Here is a 20,201-nt window from a genome sequence, read left to right as displayed (position 1 = left end):
CCTTCGGCTGGGGCGAGGGATTTGCCTCCTGCCCTCTAAAGTCTGGAAAACCACGATTGTTGACCAAGCTCCTCTGGTCAGAGGTTCTGAGAGGCTGAGGGGCTGGCCCAAGGCCACACAGCAGTCTTGCCATTATCAAGGTCAGATCCAGGGCTTCTGGGCTTCCTGTGCAGCCTCCCAGTCTCTCTCCAGGGATTTACCCTGGCCGTGACCTTGACCAGCTCAGCTTTTCTTCTTTATTACTTGTGGCTAACACTGCAGAGCCTTAAACAGCCTGGATGGCCTCATCCCCCCACATGCCTTCTAGCATTTCCAACCCTTGTGCTCTGTAGTTTGGGGTTCCCCTGACGCTTTAAATGACCTGGGACCTGGGGGTGTCATACACAGCTGTGGGGATGGATAGGGGTCACACTAAATTCTTATTTCTGCTCAGAAATGGCAGAGTTTGTATGGCCACTCAGAAACTCCCTCAGTCCTGGTCTCTCCATTTTCCCAGCATTCAACCCTAAGCTCCTGGAGTTTGGGGCTGGACTTAGAGAAGGCCTTGCCCTTTGCGGGGGAGGGGGTGAGAGGAGGGGGAGAAACTCCCTGAGGAGACACTGTGCTTAAAAGGCAAGGAGGCTGTGCAGCAAGCCCAGGGCAAGACTGCTATACGACCAGGGCAAGCCCCTGCCTTAGCTGACCCTTTGTCTAGTCAACAATTACCATGTCTCTCCCTGTACACTCTCTTACCCTGATGCCTGCTGGGGTCACCCTCACCCCACTGCTTCTCCCTACTGACTCATTGTCACCATGATACTGGGTCTGGCAGGTCTGACAATCTGGGTCCTCCGTGGTCTAAACCACCCACCTTCCTCTTCCATTGCCCTCCCTTTCTCCCCATCACTCAGTGTCCCCTGCAAAACAAGGCCCCTTCATGAACCCACAGTTGTCCTCCTGTTAAGCTCAGTGGGGTTCCAAGCCCTTATCTCCACCACAGCGATCTTTCAGACATCGAGTCTGAACCCATCCAGACCTGGATCTGAATCCAGCTCACCTGGGATCTGAATCCAGCTCACACCAGCCTCCTCTCCTCTTCTTCATCTGTGAAATGGGTGTTTCTGAAAACTCACCCCAATTTCCAACAAACCACTGCTTCATAAGGGGTGAACACGACACCATGGGCAAAGTCCTGTCACATGCAGCAATGGCCAAAGAGTTGACATTAGTGTCCACCGCTTAACTCCCTCGTCACGGATGTGCCGTGACTCTTCCTGGAGACAAACATCAACTCACCCCACATCAGGCCCCCGACAGACGAAAGAAACAAACCCACCCAAATCTAGTTTAGTAAACTGATGGGTTTACTGGGGTGACTTACAGGAGTGAGGATGCCCCCACAGACAGCTGCACTGAGAAGGCCTGAAGACTGCAATGGGTAGCTAGCTTCCTGCACACCTTCCAGGGAGCTCACCAGAGAGCCTCTTCCTCCCTATCTGCTGCTGCTTACACAGCCTGGGGAAGGGCTGGGATCGCAGAACTTTCCGGTCTTCGGGAACCTTAGGAATCTTCTTTATCTTCCAGAAGAGGGGTGCTTTAGTTGGAGGCAAGGGCTACAGAGCCACAGGCTCCTGTTTTTGTTTTGTTTTGTTTGTTTTTATTGTTGGGTTTTTTGTTTTGGGTTTTTTTTTTTTTTTTTTTGGTTTTCAAGACAGGGTTTCTCTGTGTATCCTTGTCTGTCCTGAAAATCACTCTGTAGACCAGACTGGCATCGAACTCAGAGATATGCCTGCCTCTGCCTTCTGAGTGCTGGGATTAAAGTCATGTGCCACCACCGCCCAGCTTTTGCTCTGTTTTTTTATTGTATGAGTGTATGATTCAGGCTAAGCAAGTACCAGAGTGCATATGTGGAGGACAGGGACAGCTTTGTGGAATGCGCTCTCTCTCTCTCTCTCTCTCTCTCTCTCTCTCTCTCTCTCTCTCTCTCTCTCTCTCTCTCTCCATCTTTCTCCTCCCTCCCCCTTCTCTCTTGGTTTTTCAAAACAGGGTTTCTCTATGTAGCAACCCCAACTGTCCTGGAACTCACTTTGTAGACCAGGTTGACCTTGAACTCACAGAGATCCGCCTGCCTCTGCCTCCCGAGTACTGGAATTAAAGGTGTGCACCTCCACCACCACGTCCTGCCGTGGGTTCTCTTCTTCCACCTGTATGTGGGACCCAGGAACTGAGCTCATCATCAGACATGTGCAGGCAGCACTTTTCCTCACTGGACCATCTCACCAGCCCCCACACTTGGGTTTTAAGTACCTCAGAGCATGTGTACGCCTGCATGTATGCATGTGTGCGTGCCGTGGCGTCTGTATGCATGTGTGTGCGCATGTGCTGTGGCAGCCAGAATTGACATCCATGGCTCTCTATGATTCTGATTTTTTTTTTTAAGGTAGAGTCTCTCATGAAACCCGAGCTCAGTGACTGGCTTATCTGGCTTGCCACAGAGCTCCACCTGCTGCCACTGCCCAGTGCTGGGGTTACAGAGGAGTACTTCCTCCCCTGACTTTTACGTGGATGCCAGAATTCAAACCCAGGTCCTCATGCTTTTGCACAGTGAGCCTTCTCCAACTCAGCCATCTTCCCAGCCCTGCTCTGTGCCTGTATTGCTCCAGGCCTAGCATTTCTCTGACGTCTAGCAAGGAGCCCACATTTGAATGGATGCAGCCATGACACGGCTGCTTTCGTGGGCACCTATAGAGTTCCAGTCCACAGGAGCAGCGGGTTGTGTAGCCCCAGGGTGTACGGTCAGCCCAGGAAACAGTGAGACCAGCGTCCTAAATAGGCAAGCGCAGAAGCAGGACCCAGCCAACTCCCTGCCATCCTGCCTGTGTTCCCTGCCTCCCTGTCTTCCACCTCCCAGCTCTGGCCCAGCCAGGGTTAACAGACACTGCCCCGCCCTGCAGGAAAAGGCAAGAAGAGGGGGGTGCATCCCCTGAGCAGCCCCATGGCTGGCCAAGCAGCTGTCTCCCCACATCCAGGATTTCCAAGCTCCCAGGGGTCCAGGAGGAAGCAGATCGCATTCTTGAGGGCCTTATGTCAGGCTGGCTGCTTCCCCCCAACACACAGAGCCCTCCAATCCCTTCCTCATGCCCCTGCCAAGGCGGCTGGGCGGGCATGGAGCCAGCCAGGCTGGGCACAAACCCCCAGGCTGGATCAACCGCCCCTCCTCTCTCACTTCCTTTGTGTGCAAAACAGGGTCACTCCCACTACAGTGGACTGAAGTAAGGGGTACTGGGCACAGTAGCCACCCTTGCGCACACTCTCTCAAACCTCACAAGAAGTCTCCATTACCAATTCCATTCCACAGACAGGAAACTGAGGCTCAGAGAGGGTAAGCGGGTAGCCTAAGATCACACAGCTACCATATGGCATGGCTAGGATTCAAACCCAGGTCTTCTGACTCCAATGTCAACGGGCTTAATTCCACTGGCATGTTTGCTTGCAGTGGGTCATTTCCTCCCAATTGCCCTGCCCTCACCTGCTCAGATTATGGACATTCCATGGAGGTCACCCCTAGCCAGGGTTGGATCAGATAGCCTTCCATCCTTATTTTTTCCAGACCTACTTCTCTGCCTCTTCTAGCTGTGTGGCTTTTGGGGAAGGCCATGCCCTCTCTGTTTGTCACTCACTTCCTATCTACGGATATCAGAATGGGAGACGCTGGTGCCGAGGCTGCAAGTGGCTATGTCTTATTGGGGCGCTGAGCCCTCGTACAGCTATGCTCCCAGAGACACAGGCCCAAGGTGGGAAGCAGGCCCGCTGCAGCATTGCAGCTGGGAAGGTGGGGAGGACAGCAGGTGTTCAGGAAGTGCCCTGAAATACACCTCAGCCCTCTGTGACGCACATCAGCCTCGCGGCTCACACCAGCATTGTGTGCCTCACACCAGCCCCCTGTGAGGCTGCCACCAGCTTGCTAAGAGAACCCTCCAGGTGGACTCCTTGGGTTCATCTGTAAAGAAGAAGGGAACCAAGAGCCTTAGAGGCCTGGGGAGCCCTCAGCTGTTTCTTGGGGTGGAACCAGCCCAGGGACACACAGAGGACTTGGTGATCAGGTCAGATGCAGGGCTGCCTTAAGACAGTTTTATCTCCCTGTGAAGTCAGCTCAGCTCTTCTGCAGGAAGTCCTCCTGGGTCTATCCAGCACTGGAAACAGGGTCCCCCAGAGGCCCCACCCTTGGCATCGTCCTGGGTACTCTGCCCCACGTCTCCTCCCACATCCCCATGACATTGTTCTTATATAAATGCAGGCCGCATCTGACCATGTGCCCCTTCGTTTAGTTCTATGGGTGTGAATTCTTCATTCATGATCCCTACTATACCCACATTTGCTCAAAATTTGGTGACGCTAGGCACAGACTGAGGGTTGGGCATAGCTTAGTTGGTAGAGCGCTTGCCTAGCATACACGGAGCCCTGGGTTCGGCTGCCAGCACTGCATAGGAAGTGGTGGCAAATACATATAATCTCAAAGGAGCAAATTTCAAGATCACATAGTAAGTTTGGGGCCAGCCTGGCATATGAGAGACCCCCCCAACTCAGAAAGAAAAGAAGAAAGAAAGATCAAGGGTGGGAGACAGGGAAGGGAAAAAGGAAAAGGCTCATGGCGGCTGGGCGTTGCCTGGTAAGTTGAATTCCTAAACCTTGTCGATGTTTGTCATCAACACCCCTTGGCCATAGTCAACTCGTCCTGCAGTCAGAAAAGCACCCACGAACACTGCTGTCTCCTGCATCCGTGTCACCAAGGCTGCCATGTGCCACCATCAGCAACGGCCACAGTCCCAAGGTCATCACCGTATGCTGTTGATTGGCAGACCCCCATGGGTCTCCAAGACATCGATAGATGGAATGATGTACTGTGGCTTCTTGTGCCCCCTCGCATCATACTCCCAGTGGGACTTTCAAGAGGCAACAAGAAAGAGTTGGGCTGAGACCTAGACACAAGGTGGAGGTGAGCTAGGGCAGGGGAGGAACATGCCAGGGCTACTGGGAAGTGTTGGTCAAGGGCAAAGCACAGGCAAAGGTCCTGAGGATCTGGAAGCAACATGTTGTGAGAGGACAAGAGGACCCAGGGAAGACGGAAGTGGCCAGAAGCCAAGGCAGACCTCTGAGCCCCGTGGGAGACGGCAATGAGAAGTGGGGCCTATCCCTGTTCTAGAAATCAGGGTGCCAGCAGCCTCATGTGAGGCCTCCAGGAAGCAGCGTGGTGGTTGGTGACCAAGCAGGGAGGATCGATGGCTTGGACCAGTGCATGCCTCATACAGAGACACACAGACGCTGAGATGTCAACCCTGTCTTCTGCAGGTCTCTCCCAGCAGCCACCAAGCTCTCTGTGAGCACAGTTGGGGGGTGGGGTGAGCAGGCAGAGGTAGGGGTGGCAGATGAAAAAAATCTAATGGCCTACCCCAGGAGCGCTTGTCCGTGCAGGGCTAGGGTAGCAGAGCTAGGAGCAGAGCTAAAAGCTGGGGGACAAGTGGGTTTGTGAGCAGGGTTAGGAGTGGGGCGACAGGTAGCAGCCATGGGTGTCCCTGGGCTCCTGCTCATGTGTCCCTCAGAGGACAGGAGAGCAGGAAGAGAGGGAGGCTGTATCAGAGATGCAAAGCTGCTTCAACTCATAACATGCAGAGAAGACAGCAAAGAATTCTGGGAGCCTTCCAGTGCTGCTCCTTGAAATACAGTAAAGGGGGGGGGGGCTGAAGAGAGAACCCGTGGCGAGGGAGGTAGATAGCAGAGGAGGTCGTAGGCTAACCCTGACACCCAACTTGCCTTGTCGCTGGCTGCTGTCTGAAGAAGCCACTTCTCTACGAAGCAACTGCAGTGATGCCTTACCCACCCTCTTCAGGTACTTCCTACAAGTCAAGAGCTCGCCATCCTGGGAACTCTAGAGAGGGAGACACCACAGTTCAGAGAGGCAAGAGATCGTGTGGGGCCAGATGAGTAACTGGAGATTGGTATGAAAGCGGTGGCCAGTGTTCGTGGCCCTCATGACCCACCCTGTGTGTGCACAATCCGTGCATCCCCACTGCCTCCCCATCACCGGTCACGCTCTGAGAAGCATCCTTCTACTGCACCAAAAGGGAAACGGAGGCTGGCAGAAACATTTTGATTGATGTCATCTGTCACTTAAGAGGAGACTGGCTTTCAGCCTTCAGCCTGGACAGAGGATCTAGACTGGAGACTCCCACTGCCAAGCACTGCGGTGGCAGAGAGGTCACAGAAGGAGCCTGGGGGCAGGACTACGCAGAAGGGACAGAGCGAAAGGATCTCGTACAGGGACCCAGAGTTCAACTCATCTTCTCCACGTAGCCAAGCTGTGGAGGCCCCAAAGGGCTGTTGTTTTTTTCCGAATCCCTGCCGCACAATAGACATCACCTACAGAACCATCAGATCCCAATTAACATTCTCTTAATTGCATCCAGGAGCTTTGTCTATTTGCTTCTTTTGCGATAGAGTCTCCCTACATAGTCCAACTGGTTAACCCTAAACTCAAGACCCTCTTGCCTGAGTCTTCTGATTGGTGGGTTGAGAGGATGTGCCACCATGCTGGGCTTCATAACTCAAATCAGATCTGGACCATTCTTGTTGGTATTTCCCACCTCCCTGCAGCCAACACACACACACACACACACACACACACACACACAGAGAGAGAGAGAGAGAGAGAGAGAGAGAGAGAGAGAGAGAGAGAGAGAGAGAGAGAGATTTCCTGCTATCTTGATATCAAATCCCTTATAGTGGGTCCTGGGCAGGTGCTCTCCCTGGAACTGTGTCTCCAGTCCACCTCATCCCACAGACTTCCGCATTAACACCATCCCTTAGTCAAGAGTCAATTTCCCTGTGTCTTTCTGTCTCTCACACATGCCGGCTGCTGCTCACCCATCCTTGGGTAGGATGATCCCCAGCACTGCACCCTCACTGGCCTGAGTGAGGTAGAGGGGATTTAAGGATGAGTCTCCGGGTGACCCACCCTCCTCACTGTGACACCAGCAAATTCCTCTCCACCCAAAACCTCAGTTTCCCTAACTGTGCAGCAAGGGCGTTAGGTGTACACAGCACACAAAGCCACTAGTGTCATCCATAGAGAAGAGAGGGAGAGAATACATAAATACACACACACACACACACAACAGGAAACACATAGCCATAAATACAGATACACACATAAACTGCACGCACGTGCACACAGAGGCAGCCACCGGTAGATCATCTCTCCACACACCTAAATCATCCGCACAGTGGGCTGTGGCACGAGGGTCCTTACACACCCATGCCCTCACGCTCTTGCAGCCCCCTGCACACACATACAGGCAGGCACGGAGGTAGGCACCCGTGTGTTCACACGTCCCACCAAAAACCAACACAACTGCCCTGCGTTTACCCCTACTCTTGTTTTCTCTTTCATACACACAGCAGGTCTGGCGGATGCCACAACACCACAGTGACATATAAATACACATGTGTTACATGAACCTAACTAGGCTGAGCATTTACACACCACTTGACACTTTAAAAGACCACAGCTTGTGTGCTCTTCCATGTGTCTCCAAATCGTGTGTGTGTGTGTGTGTGTGTGTGTGTGTGTGTGTGTGTGTGTATCCATCTGTCAATCCGTCTGTCTGTCCCAGCTCTGCAGAACCCTTCCAGCTCCCTCAGGAAGGGACCCCGAAAGGTCCAAGAATGAGACCAACATCGCCATCTGCTGTCAGCTTCTGGGACTGCCCCGCAGAGAACACACGGGGTCAGGTGGGATCCGTAGATTTGACACAGAGAATCAGCGGGGCTGTGAGGACATCCCAGTTCTGTGGTTTTTAATGAGCTTTGTCATTAGAACTCTACAGAAGTTGGGGACGACCGAGGCTGGGGAAACGGAGGCCTAGAGTCCAGCAGCCGCCAAGGGAAGGAGGTCATGGGATTTGACTCAAGACACATTTCTCAAGTTCTAATTCTGTTCCACGTTCTCAGGCTGAGTCCTACTCTTTCTACAGGCAAGGGCTGACTGGCAGGCTCATGTGGCTCAAGAGGGAAGTGAGGTGGAAGTGGGGATGCTTTGGGGTGAGGGACGATGAGAGCCAGTCCAGGCAGATAATCCATGTTCAAGACTCCCACTGAACACCTCAGAGGCAGCCTGGCCCAAAAGGCCTGGAAGGGTTTATCCAAATTGCCATTGTGATAGATTTGGAACCATCATGAAAACACCTCTCTGGATGTGTTCCTAAGTGACCTGGGAAGACCCGCCCTGGATGTCGGTGGCACCAGCCTATGGGATCTCAGATTGAGGAAAATGGAGAAAGCGAGCTGAGTACCAGCATCCATCTCTCCCTGGGTTCTGACTGCAGATACAATATGACCCCCTGTGTTGGTGATAAGGCACAGAGTGGCCACCTTATCAACCATGGCCACTCTGCGTTATCACCAACACAAGGGGTCGCCAGAGATTCCAGTCTCAGCAAAGCCACTTACCTGCTCTATGACCTTGGACAAGTGACCAGCTCTTTCTGGGCTTTAAGTTCTTCTCCAGAAAGTAAGCAATTGGGACTGGGAAGATGGCTCAGGTGGTGTAGTATGAGTACCAGGAGCCCAGTGCTCTGTCCAGCCCCTGTAATCCTGGGATGAGGTGGTGGAAGCTCTTGGGCCAAGCCCCAGGATGGGGTGAGTTGAGTGGGAGAAGTCTCCCATAGGCTCAGGCGTTTGAACACTTGGTCTCCAGTAGGTGACGCTGTTTAGGGGAGGTGGCACAGCCTTGCTGGAGGACACACAGCACTGGAGGGAGGCTTGCCCTGCTTCTACTAGTTCAGTCTCTGCTTTGTGTTTGCAGCCGCAGATGTGATCTCTCAGGTGCCTGTTTGCACCACCTGCTGCCACACCTCCCTGTCATATGGACTCCCCCTTCGGAAACGTAAGCCAGAGGAACTCTTTCTTTGGTCGCTTTGGGTATGATGTTCTATCTCAGCAACAGAAAGTGCCTATACAGGCCAGTGAGAGATCTTGCCTCACAGAAGAGATGGGGGACACATGAGAAAACAACACCCGAGTTTATCCTCTAACTTCCACATTGTACACAGAGTTACACAGGTGCACACATACAAGCACACACAAAATAAAATTTCACAATATAGGAGTGTACTTTGCATGGGTGTTGAAGGTTTAAAGTTAAGGATGGTATGACAGACACAAACATGTGAGCACATGCTAACACATGTACCCTGTCATCTGTGCTCAGAGATCCCCTCATGGATGAAAATAACCCCTATGTCACTACAGTATCATGACAAAGGTCCTCACAATGCCACCTTCATCTTAGACATCCCTAGCATCGTACTCAGTATACTTAAGTCAGCCAGGCTGGGAAGTCAGGACCGGGACACCACGACAGCTGATCGGATGATGAAGATGACTGAGAGACAAGAGTTGCCATGGCATGGATAAACTGGGCATAGATACAGGCCAGACACAGTGGAACATGTAAGATCTCACAGGGTGTGCACCTTATCAGCTGTTCAGTTCTGCAGCTTTAAAATTATTGTGTGTGGTTTTTGTTGGGGAAGAGGTGGCTAGCTAGATGGCTCGGCAAGAGAGAAGTCTGCATGGAGGAGACCTGAATGCCTGAATTTGATCCTGAGGTCAGGTGAGGCCTCAAGAGGAAAAGCCAAAGCCAAGAGTTGCTTTCTGAATACCACATTCACAATGCACGTGACACCTTGGCAGGAGCACATACACAAATGCATGCATACATACTAACATGCAGGTACAACTGAACACACACAGATACATATACACACGTGCACAAATAACATCCATACATGCATGCTGCACACATGTACATGTGCACACACAAAATTAATGAACTAAAATTTTAAAAATAAAAATAATAGTTCTAGAACAGAGCTAACCTCACAGGAAAACAAAACTTGGGGAAGAAGGGCCCACTATGACTCTCTGAAAAGAGACACTCTTAAGAGGACATTGGGACTCTGTAAACAAACAGTGTGGCCCTGTGAGGGGACAGTGTGACTCTCTGGGGGAACACTGTGACCCTGTGATGAGGCACTGTGACTCGTGGAGGCAACACAGTTACTCTGCAAGGGCCACCTTGTAACTCTGTCACAGGAACACTGTAACTCTGTCACACGGGAGATTGTGACTCAAAGAGGAAAACATTGTGGCTCTCTTTGGGAACATTTGACCCTGAGAGGGGACACTAACTCTTCTAGTATATACCTGGATTCTGTAAGGGGGAGGGGTTGTCATTGTTCTGTTACTATAAAGAGACACCACAAGGCAACACTTCTAAAGGAAATCATTTAAGTGTGCCTTGCTTACAGTTCCAGAGTCTTAATCCGTTAGTGATCATCACGGTGGGGAGCATAGTGGCATGTGTCAGGCATGGCACTAGCAGCAGCTGAGAGCTCATCCTGATCCAAAGACAGAGGGAGAGACACTGGGATTGGCTTGGGCTTTTGAAACCTCAAATCCCCACTCCCAGTGACACACTTCTTCCAACAAGACCACACCTTTTAATCCTTCTAATCCTTTCAAATAGTGTCATTCCCTGGTAACTACGCACTCAAATATGTAAGTCTATGGAGTCGTTCCTATTTAAACTACCAAATTCCACTCCCAGGCTCCCATAGGCTTATAACCATGTCATAATGCAAAATGTATTCAGTCCAACTTCAAAAGTCCCCATAGTCTCTCACAATCGAATACTATTTAAAAGTCCAAAGTTCAAGTTTCTACTGAGACTCAAGTCATTTCCTAGCTGTAATCCCCTATAAAATTGAAATCATAAAGCAGACATTTCTAACATATAATGGTACAGGAAATACATTATCATTCCCAAAGGGAGGAAAGGGAGCATAGTGAGGAAATACTGGACCACAGCAAGACCAAAAACAAGCAAGGTGAATTTCACATTCTACATATTGATGTCTGATATCAAATCACTCTTCAGATCTCCAGCTCCTTTCAGCTTTGTTGGCTGCAACATACTTCTCTCTCTTGGGCTGGTTATACAACCAATCTACAGCCTGACTAGGCAGGTGTCCCACAGCTCTGGCATCCCCAGCACGTTTGATTCTCCAAGGCAATCTTAGGCTTCACCTTAACAGCCTCATTCAATGTCCTTTCTAGGCCTCCATGCGGGGACACCCTTGACACACACACATGTGACCTCAGCAGGTTTCCTTAGCCGCAGAGGGAGATTCCATAACCCCATTCTTCTGTCCTTGACTCCAAAGTCAGAACCCTGTGGCCAAAACTGCCAAGTTCTTGGCCCCCTCATTCAATTACACGCTCATCAGATTTCTATCGCTCACGAGTTCCTTGACCGCCTAAGCTTTTCTTTAATTCCTTTTCACAGGTAGGAAGCTTAGCTGGGTGGGGTCTGGCCCTTAGGTCACCACTCTTGATTTCATTCAGCAACAGACTTTTACTAAACGTTTTATCTTCTTGGGCACTGGACTTAGCTCTGTTACATTTCCTCTTCTCTTTGAACTGTACACTTTGTGTTTCTGTGGTCAGCTGCCTCCTTTTCATTATAGATCTTGCAGGAGAGTGACACTAATGACCACAAGACAGAGTCAATGCTAGGCTGTCTTGAAATCTCCTCTGCCAACCCCATGAATCCAAAACTCTTTATTTTAACCTCAGGCAGATCTTTAGGACAAGGGCCAAAAGCAGCCGCATTCTTTGCCAAAACATCACAGGAAAGGTCTCCTAGCCACTTGCTAATATTCTTACCCTCTGAAACGTCTTGTGCTGGGCTCCCCTCAGCACTGTCTTTCTGGCTCCTCCAACAAGCAGCATGATCAGGCCTGGTACAGCAATGCCCCATATCTGGTACCAACTTAGTCATTGCTCTATTACTGCAAAGAGACACACGACCATGGCAACTCTTACAACAGAAAATATTTAGTTGGGGGCTGGTTTACAGTTTCATAGGTTTGCTCCTTTCTCGTCATGTCAGGAAGCATGGCACCACACTGGAGTAGTAGCTGAGAGCTGCATTCTGATCCAAAGGCAGAGACAGAAGGACTGGGCTTGGCATGGACTTTGAAACCAGTGACACACTTCCTCTAATAAGGCAACACATCCTAACCCTTCTAATCCTTTCAAACAGTGGCACTCCCTAGAGACAATATATGAGCCTATAGGGATCATTCCTATTCACACCACCACATTCTACTTCCTGGCTCCCATAGGCTTATAACCATATCATAATGCAAAAGGCATCCAGTTTACCACAAGGGGTCACTGTGACCCTGTGAGGGGACACTGTGACTCTATGAGGGGACACTGTGACTCCGTGAGGGGACAGTGTGACCTCGTGAGGGGACACTATGACCCTGTGAGAGGACAATGGGACTCTGTGGGGGGACACTGTGACCTCCTGAGGGGACACTGTGACTCTCTATTGTCTTCCTTGACAGTGTCTTTAGACATAATTCCAGAGAGATAAAAAACACACCCAGGCCCATTGTCTCAGGCGTAGTGACCTGAGACAATTTGTCCCCTCAGGTGTAGACAAAGTGTCCCCTCTCATTGACCCCTCACATCGTTTCCTGGTTTCCCGGTAATGAAGCTGCAGTCACTTACCGGGAACCCTTCAAGTCAAGGAAACTCTAAGAACCGATGTCCCTTCTGTCAAATCTGTAGCCTTTCATTCGTGATTCCATCATGGCAGGACCTGGGGATTCTTTCAAGTCCTCAGAGGCCATTGGGGTCTATATCAGCAGTCCCTTCAGAGAGCTCCTCTCTCCTCTGTGTTCAAGACCACGGTCCTGAGTGGGCTTAGTCTTGGCAGCTCCTGCGAGCTCCCTGGCAGCCATTGGTGCATCTGCCAAGCCTCTTCAAAGCCGCTCACACTCACAAACCCTCCCTCTCACTCTGTGTACAAGGACCTGGTTCTTATTAGCACCCCTCTCCTGCGGTGGTCAGACGGGCCTTGGAATCCATCCAGAAAGTGTCAGCGTCCATAGAGTGCATTAACAACTTATCTAACGTGGAACATCAGATTGTTTGATCTGCCAATTAGGCGCCTGGAGCTGCTAACTGGAAGCAGGTGGCCTATACATCATCCATGGAAGGACAGCCAGTCACTTCCCCGGTAGAGGTAGACCTGCCTTTGCCTGCCACCCTAGACATTCCAGTGGGGTAACCCCATCCTAGGATTGGAGACCCTAGGCAAGGAAGGCTCTGGCCCTGTTGCTTGTACCCCAAGAACTGGACTGCACCAGAAATGTGTTGGTCCTGGATGCCTGTTGGCCTGTGGGGTCCCAAGTTCTCCACGGGACTCTGGCATCTGCTAGACTTCTCTTGACATCAGTGCACCGCACTGGGAGGCCTACAGAAATCAGTGAGCAGACACCAGCGTGGTAGACAAGGTGTCAAGCATGCCTTGAGGCTTGGTGTAGCCCAAAACACCCAACAATGGTCCTAGACAGAACCCCAGTCTTCTCCCCCTCCCCAGCTCCCTCCCTCTTCCTCAGCTCCCTTCCTCTTCCCCCCGCTCCCCTCCCCCACCCCTGCCACAGCCAGTCAGCTGATGTGGTCCCAAACCCATGACCATCACTGGCTCCATCAGACCTAGTAGCACACTCCTCACGGGTCTCCTAGCCTTGTTCAGTTCCACAAGCCTCCTGCTTTCTCCCCAAACCCCCTGGGCCCTGTCTCAGGACAAAGTCTACAACTTGTCAGGGACTCCCAGGGACAGGTATCCTACCAATGACCCACGTCTATCCTACAGGGCATGTGCAGTCCTTACCCCATTGTCCACATAGCTGCCTGCCTCTGCCTCGCCTCTCCACACATCCCCTCCCACCCCTGCTTTTCTCTCCTGTTCTCCCCCTCAACCCATCTCACCTCTCTGTCCCTCTCTCCCCTTTGTCCCTCCTCTCTTACTCTCAGGTGCAGCTCCCTAACTCTCTGCTCTCTGGCTGCTGGGTCTCCCTGCCATCGGGCCTTTGCTCAGGCTGGGTCTCTTCCTGGAACATTCCACGGCATTCCTCTTTCCTTTGCTACCCACCTCTCACCCTTTTTGAAAACATACCTGTTGTGGGATATCTTACTCTTTTGACTTTTTGAGGGAAGCCCAACACCCAGCTTCTAAATAAATCACCCACATGGAGGTCTATTATTACTTATGAATGCCCAGCCTTAGCTTGTCTTGTTTCTTGCCAGCTTTTCTCAACTTACATTATCCTGACTACCTTTGGCCTCTCGGCTTTTATCTTTCTCTACTTCTGTATACCTTTCTTTACTTCTTTCTCCATGTGGGGCTGGGTGGCTGAGCCCTGGTGTCCTCCTCTCCTGTTTTCTTGTCGTTCCTCCTCTTCCTCTCTTCTCCTTCTATTTATCCTCTCTGTCTGCCAGCTCTGCCTATCCTTGCTCCTGCCTCACTATTGGCTGTTCGTCTCTTTGTTAGGACCATCGGGTATTTTAGACAAGCACAGTAACACAGCTTCACAGAGTTAAACAAATGCAGCATAAACAAAAGTCACACACCTGAAAATAATATTCCCAACACATATCTATCTGCCTTGTGTGTGCATGTGTGTAGAGGCATACCCGTCTGCCTTGTGTGTGCATGTATGTAGAGGCATACCCGTCTGCCTTGTGTGTGCATGTGTGTAGAGGCATATCCGTCTGCCTTGTGTGTGCATGTATGTAGAGGCATATCTGTCTGCCTTGTGTGTGCATGTATGTAGAGGCATATCCGTCTGCCTTGTGTGTGCATGTGTGTAGAGGCATACCCGTCTGCCTTGTGTGTGCATGTGTGTAGAGGCAGCTCAATTCATCCACTACTTGGGTTCTTGGGGATCAACCTCAAGCCATCTCATTCTTCAGCCCTCACCTTGACACAAACTGTTAACACATCAGGAGCTTTCCATGGCCTGCCAATGGATCCCTTCTCATGTTCCCAATACTCCTCAAGTGCCACCTCACTACACTAGTGGCTGGTGCCAGGATGAATAAAGACTGCTGGAAGCAGGGATTGCCTTCTGAGGTGACACTGCTGTCCTTGATGCTGCACAGGACCTGACTCTTTGGTAGTCCTTAATTGGCACTTGTTGATTGGATGGATGGGTAGATGGCTGGATGGAATGATGGAGGGAGGGAAAAAGGGAGAGATGGATGGATGGAATGATGGATGGATGGAATGATGGATGGATGGGTGGATGGATGGGTAGGGGGTAGATGGGTGGATGGATGGATGGATGAGTGGGGGGTGGGTGGGTGAATGGATGGATGGTTGAGTGGAATGATGGATAGATGCATGCATGTACGTTGATATCCAACCCCCTCTCATAGCTGAACTCACCTCCTGGCCATTCCTGCCAGACTTCCAGAGCAGCTACTGGGTTGGCCGTTCCTGACCCAGTCCCACATGAATCATTTTTCACCTCCAACAATACTCACAAGCATTTTCTCTGGGCAGGGTGTTCTAGGTGCCCGATGGTCAACAGATAGAGAGTCAAGGTCCCCCGGGTACTGGTGGTTATTGTGTCCTGGGGCCAGTGAACACAATAAGATAGTGAAATCGGCATTCTCCCTGTGATGGGTGTGAGGACACTTGTCAATCAGGAGGGACAAAATAAACAAGGACCCAAGCCATGGGGCTATCAGAGGGAAGGAGCATTCTGAGAGTAGTGTGGGAGGTCCTTCTGCCCATGTGTTGCTTTTATTGGTTAATGAATAAAAAAGAACTGCTTTGGCCTACAGCAAGGCAGAACTTAGCTAGGTGAAGAAAACTAAACTGAATGCTGAGAAAGAGAAGGCAGAGTCAGTGAGCAGCCATGTAGCCCCGCCAGAGACAGATGCAGGATGGAAACTTGCTGGTAAGCCACACCCACGTGGTGATACAGAGGTTAATAGAAATGGGTTAAATTAAGATGTAAGAGTTAGCCCAATAGGAAGCTAGAGCTAATGGGCCAAGCATTGATTTAATTACTATAGCTTCTGTGTGATTACTTTGGGAGTCTGGGCAGCCAGGAAACGAACAAGCAGCCTCCTACAACATGAGAGAAGAAAACAGTCAGTGCAAAGACCCTGAGATAGTGTGGTGGATTTAGGAACTGGAGAGGAGTAGGTGTGACCACAGAGAGGGGCAGGAGGTCAGTGCACAGTGTGACCACAGAGAGGGGCAGGAGGTGAGTGCACAGTGTGACCACAGAGAGTACAGGAGGTGAGTGCACAGTGTGACCACAGAGAGGGCAGGAAGTCAGTGCACAGTGTGACCACAGAGAGGGGCAGGAGGTGAGTGCACAGTGTGACCACAGAGAGGGGCAGGAGGTCAGTGCACAGTGTGACCACAGAGAGGGCAGGAGGTCGGTGCACAGTGTGACCACAGAGAGGGGCAGGAGGTCGGTGCACAGTGTGACCACAGAGAGGGCAGGAGGTGAGTGCACAGTGTGACCACAGAGAGGGGCAGGAGGTGAGTGCACAGTGTGACCACAGAGAGGGCAGGAGGTCAGTGCACAGTGTGACCACAGAGAGGGCAGGAGGTCGGTGCACAGTGTGACCACAGAGAGGGCAGGAGGTCAGTGCACAGTGTGACCACAGAGAGGGGCAGGAGGTGAGTGCACAGTGTGACCACAGAGAGGGCAGGAGGTCAGTGCACAGTGTGACCACAGAGAGGGGCAGGAGGTGAGTGCACAGTGTGACCACAGAGAGGGCAGGAAGTCAGTGCACAGTGTGACCACAGAGAGGGCAGGAGGTCAGTGTTCAAGTGCACAGTGTGACCACAGAGAGGGGCAGGAGGTCAGTGCACAGTGTGACCACAGAGAGGGGCAGGAGATATGAGCCGGACCCATCCTGAAATCTGCCCCAATCATTCCTGTGGCTTTACTAGTTTCTATCTCTGTCCTGGCACAAGTCCGCAAGTTCCTCTGATTTAGGTCAATCCAGGCCACATGCTCACCTGAGTCAACCACTGTAGATGAAGAAAAGGTCACCTTTCCCCCACTGTCACCCCAGAAGATGGCCCCACAGAGCTCTGGCTCTGAGAACAGGGACTTCTGGGTGTCTAGGGAGATACAGGGGTGATGGGAAGACAACGGAAATCATGGAAGGTACTGGAGTGGGCACATCGTCAAAAAAGATTGCTTCTGCTGTCACAGAGGAAGGGCGACCATGAGAAAACTTAAGGCATGGTCTCGAAAGCACAGCTAGTGCCCCTCAATAGCAATCCAGAGAATCAGGGTCTTACTTGACCAACCAAGAGTTGTCAGGGCTGGGGAGATCAGTCAGAAACAGGCTTACCTTGCAGGCATGAGGACCTGAGCCCATGTGGGGAAAAAAAGCCACATTCCCTTGTAATCCCCACACTGGGAAAGCAAGACAGCGGGTACCTGGAGTTTGCAGTACAGCCTGGACTACTGGGTAAGGGCAGTGAGAGACCATGACTCCAAAGAAAAAAAAGACAGAACAACACAGGAGGTTGTCCTCTGGCTACCACAGGCACATGGACAAGCATGCACACGTATATGTACCTACATACACCGTGCACATACCCCAAACACACCACACACATACACCTACATACAACACACATACACACAACCTACCACACACATCACACACATGCCCCACACTTACACACAACACAACACATGCACATATACCACACGTATACACACGCACACATACACACACACAACACAATAGTTGGCTCACAGGGAAGAGTGTCCTCAGTTACTGGAGGGGAAGAAAGGATTAAGCCCCATCCATTACAGCAACCGGGCAGGAAGTGTACACCAGATACCCGCTGAGGTCGGTGAGGTTCTGGGATTTTCTCCGCTAACGGTGGTCCTCCAGCGGAACCCAGAAATGAGGCCATTAGCTCTTTTTCAACAAAAAAGAAAAAGAAAAAATTAAGCCAAGGCACGGAAGGATGTAAAGAGGAGGAATTAAGAGATTAAAACTCCCTGTGCTCCTACAATCTGGTCCCTCAGGCAAAGGGGACAGATGGGACACAGTCAGGACCAGACCCTACAAATTGTTCCTCAAAACCTCATGACTGAGCCAGGCTTCTCTGTCTAGGCGCCAAGCTCCCCTGGGAAATGTGGACAGGATGGAGAAGGAACCTTCTACAAAGACCTCACTTCTGAAAAAATAACGCACATCCTTAGCGTCTACTGAGAGCTTCCATTGTTGCATTAAGAACCACCTAGAAGGTTGGGAAAGCACACTCCTGGTCACTTTCTGGGATGAGTGGCATGACTCTCCCTGAGGGTCTGGCAGGATGAAGCACAGAAGAGAGGAGCTAGTGGGCATTCTGTCATCCTTGAGGGAACGCTTCTGCTGCAGCAGACAGCAGCAGACTCTTGGATGTGGGGTGCCCAGGCCTCTGTCCTCAGACTGGTCCTTCTCTGTCTGAGAAGCTGTGGGGTCCCCAGCTCTCCTGAAGACCACTATAGCAGGACTATTCAACCTCAGGCCCAGAAGACTCATCTAATTAGTGACCTCTTATCATTCTGTACACATATTCTTTTTTTAATATTTATTTATTTATTATGTATACAATATTCTGTCTGTGTGTATGCCTGCAGGCCATCAGAGGGCACCAGACCCCATTACAGATGGTTGTGAGCCACCATGTGGTTGCTGGGAATTGAACTCAGGACCTTTGGAAGAGCAGGCAGTGCTTTTAACCTCTGAGCCATCTCTCCAGCCCCTCTGTACACATATTCTACAGCTGTTTGGGTCCCCTGGGAAATGGTGCCCAGTCCAGGGTCTTCCCCTCACTATCTCCAGCCCTACACCAGACCCATGCTGAGGACTGTGGAAGACACAGCTGGACATGGGGCAAACAGTGCCAGGATGGCTTCTCAGACCACAGAGAAGAGAGACAGGTGCACACTGTGCCCAGAACACTGGCAGGGACACTTAGAGAGGACAAGGCCCAGAGACCCAGAGCTGAGCCCGGGGCCCCAGCTGTCTGTCTGTCCTTCTAATCTAGGTTCCCATCTTTCTTCATGCCATCCACATCTGGCCCCACCCCCACACTTCTGTCCTTTAACACAAAAGGAAATAGCCCTGTCTTCCCAACTGCTAGAAAACTGACCACTCCCTAAGATCCGTCCTTCAGCGGCAAACCTTCAGGAGGCTTGGCCCTCTGTCCTGCCCCGGCACCACCACTCCGATGCTTGCACCCTTGCCTGAGATCTGGGTGCCTCGGAGCTTGCCACTTGGGTTTTCTGGAGAGCGGTTTGGAACCTCACATTGAAACTGATCCTCGGTGAGCATTGAGGGCTCAGGCCTGAGCACTGGACATGGACAAGGGTGTCAAAGGCCCCTACCTGGGACTCACCACAGGATAGGGTACACTAGGCAGAGCTATGCTCGGCAGCACGAGGTCCCCCAAGTGTGGCAGTGCAAAGGTGGTCACAGCACACTGGCTTGAGAGCGCTGAGGCCTGTGAGCCTTGTTTGCTGCCATGGGAAGAGCTGAGGAGCAGTTTTAGGAAAGCTGAGTTTCCCACAGGGACAGTTCCCCCAGGGGCTGGCACTGTGGGCTCCAGGGTAAGACGGTCCTTGAAATGTGAACATTGAAAAGTATGGGCTGGGAGGTGGCTCAGTTGCTAAATGCTTGCACACAAGGATGAGACCCCAAGAACCTACATGAAAAAGAAAAAGCCAAGTGTCTTCGTTACTTTTCTATTGCTGCACTAAAGATACCGTGACCAAGGCAACTTAATTTGTGAAGACAAAGCACTTAATTTGCGCCAGGGGGTAGTGGAGTCCATGGCCATCATGGTGGGGATTATGGCATCAGGGAGGCAGACATGACCCTGGAGCAGTTAGCTGAGATAATAACCACAATGCAGAGAGTGCTAACTGGGAATATCATGGGCTCCTGAAACCTCAAAGCCTGCTCCCAGTGACACGCCTCCTCCAACAAGGCCACACCTCCTAATCCTTCCCAAACAGTTCCACCAAGTGGCAATCAGCCAATCAGATATACGAGTCTATGGGGGCCCCGTTCTCATTCAGACCTCCACACTGGGCACGGTGGCATGTGCTTGTAGACAAGGACAGGCAGATCCTTGGGGCTCTGGACTCTAGGCCCATAAGAGACTACATCTCACTACTGTTTCTGAGGAACGGCACCTAATGCTGTTCTCTGGCCTCCACATGCATATACACATGCGTGTAGGTACAGTTGCACATACATGTGAC

Source organism: Microtus pennsylvanicus, chromosome 13 (genome assembly GCF_037038515.1).
Source record: "Microtus pennsylvanicus isolate mMicPen1 chromosome 13, mMicPen1.hap1, whole genome shotgun sequence".
Classification (NCBI taxonomy): Eukaryota; Metazoa; Chordata; class Mammalia; order Rodentia; family Cricetidae; genus Microtus; species Microtus pennsylvanicus.
The sequence above is the reverse complement of the archived record's forward strand: the minus strand, read 5'-3'. Positions refer to the sequence as shown.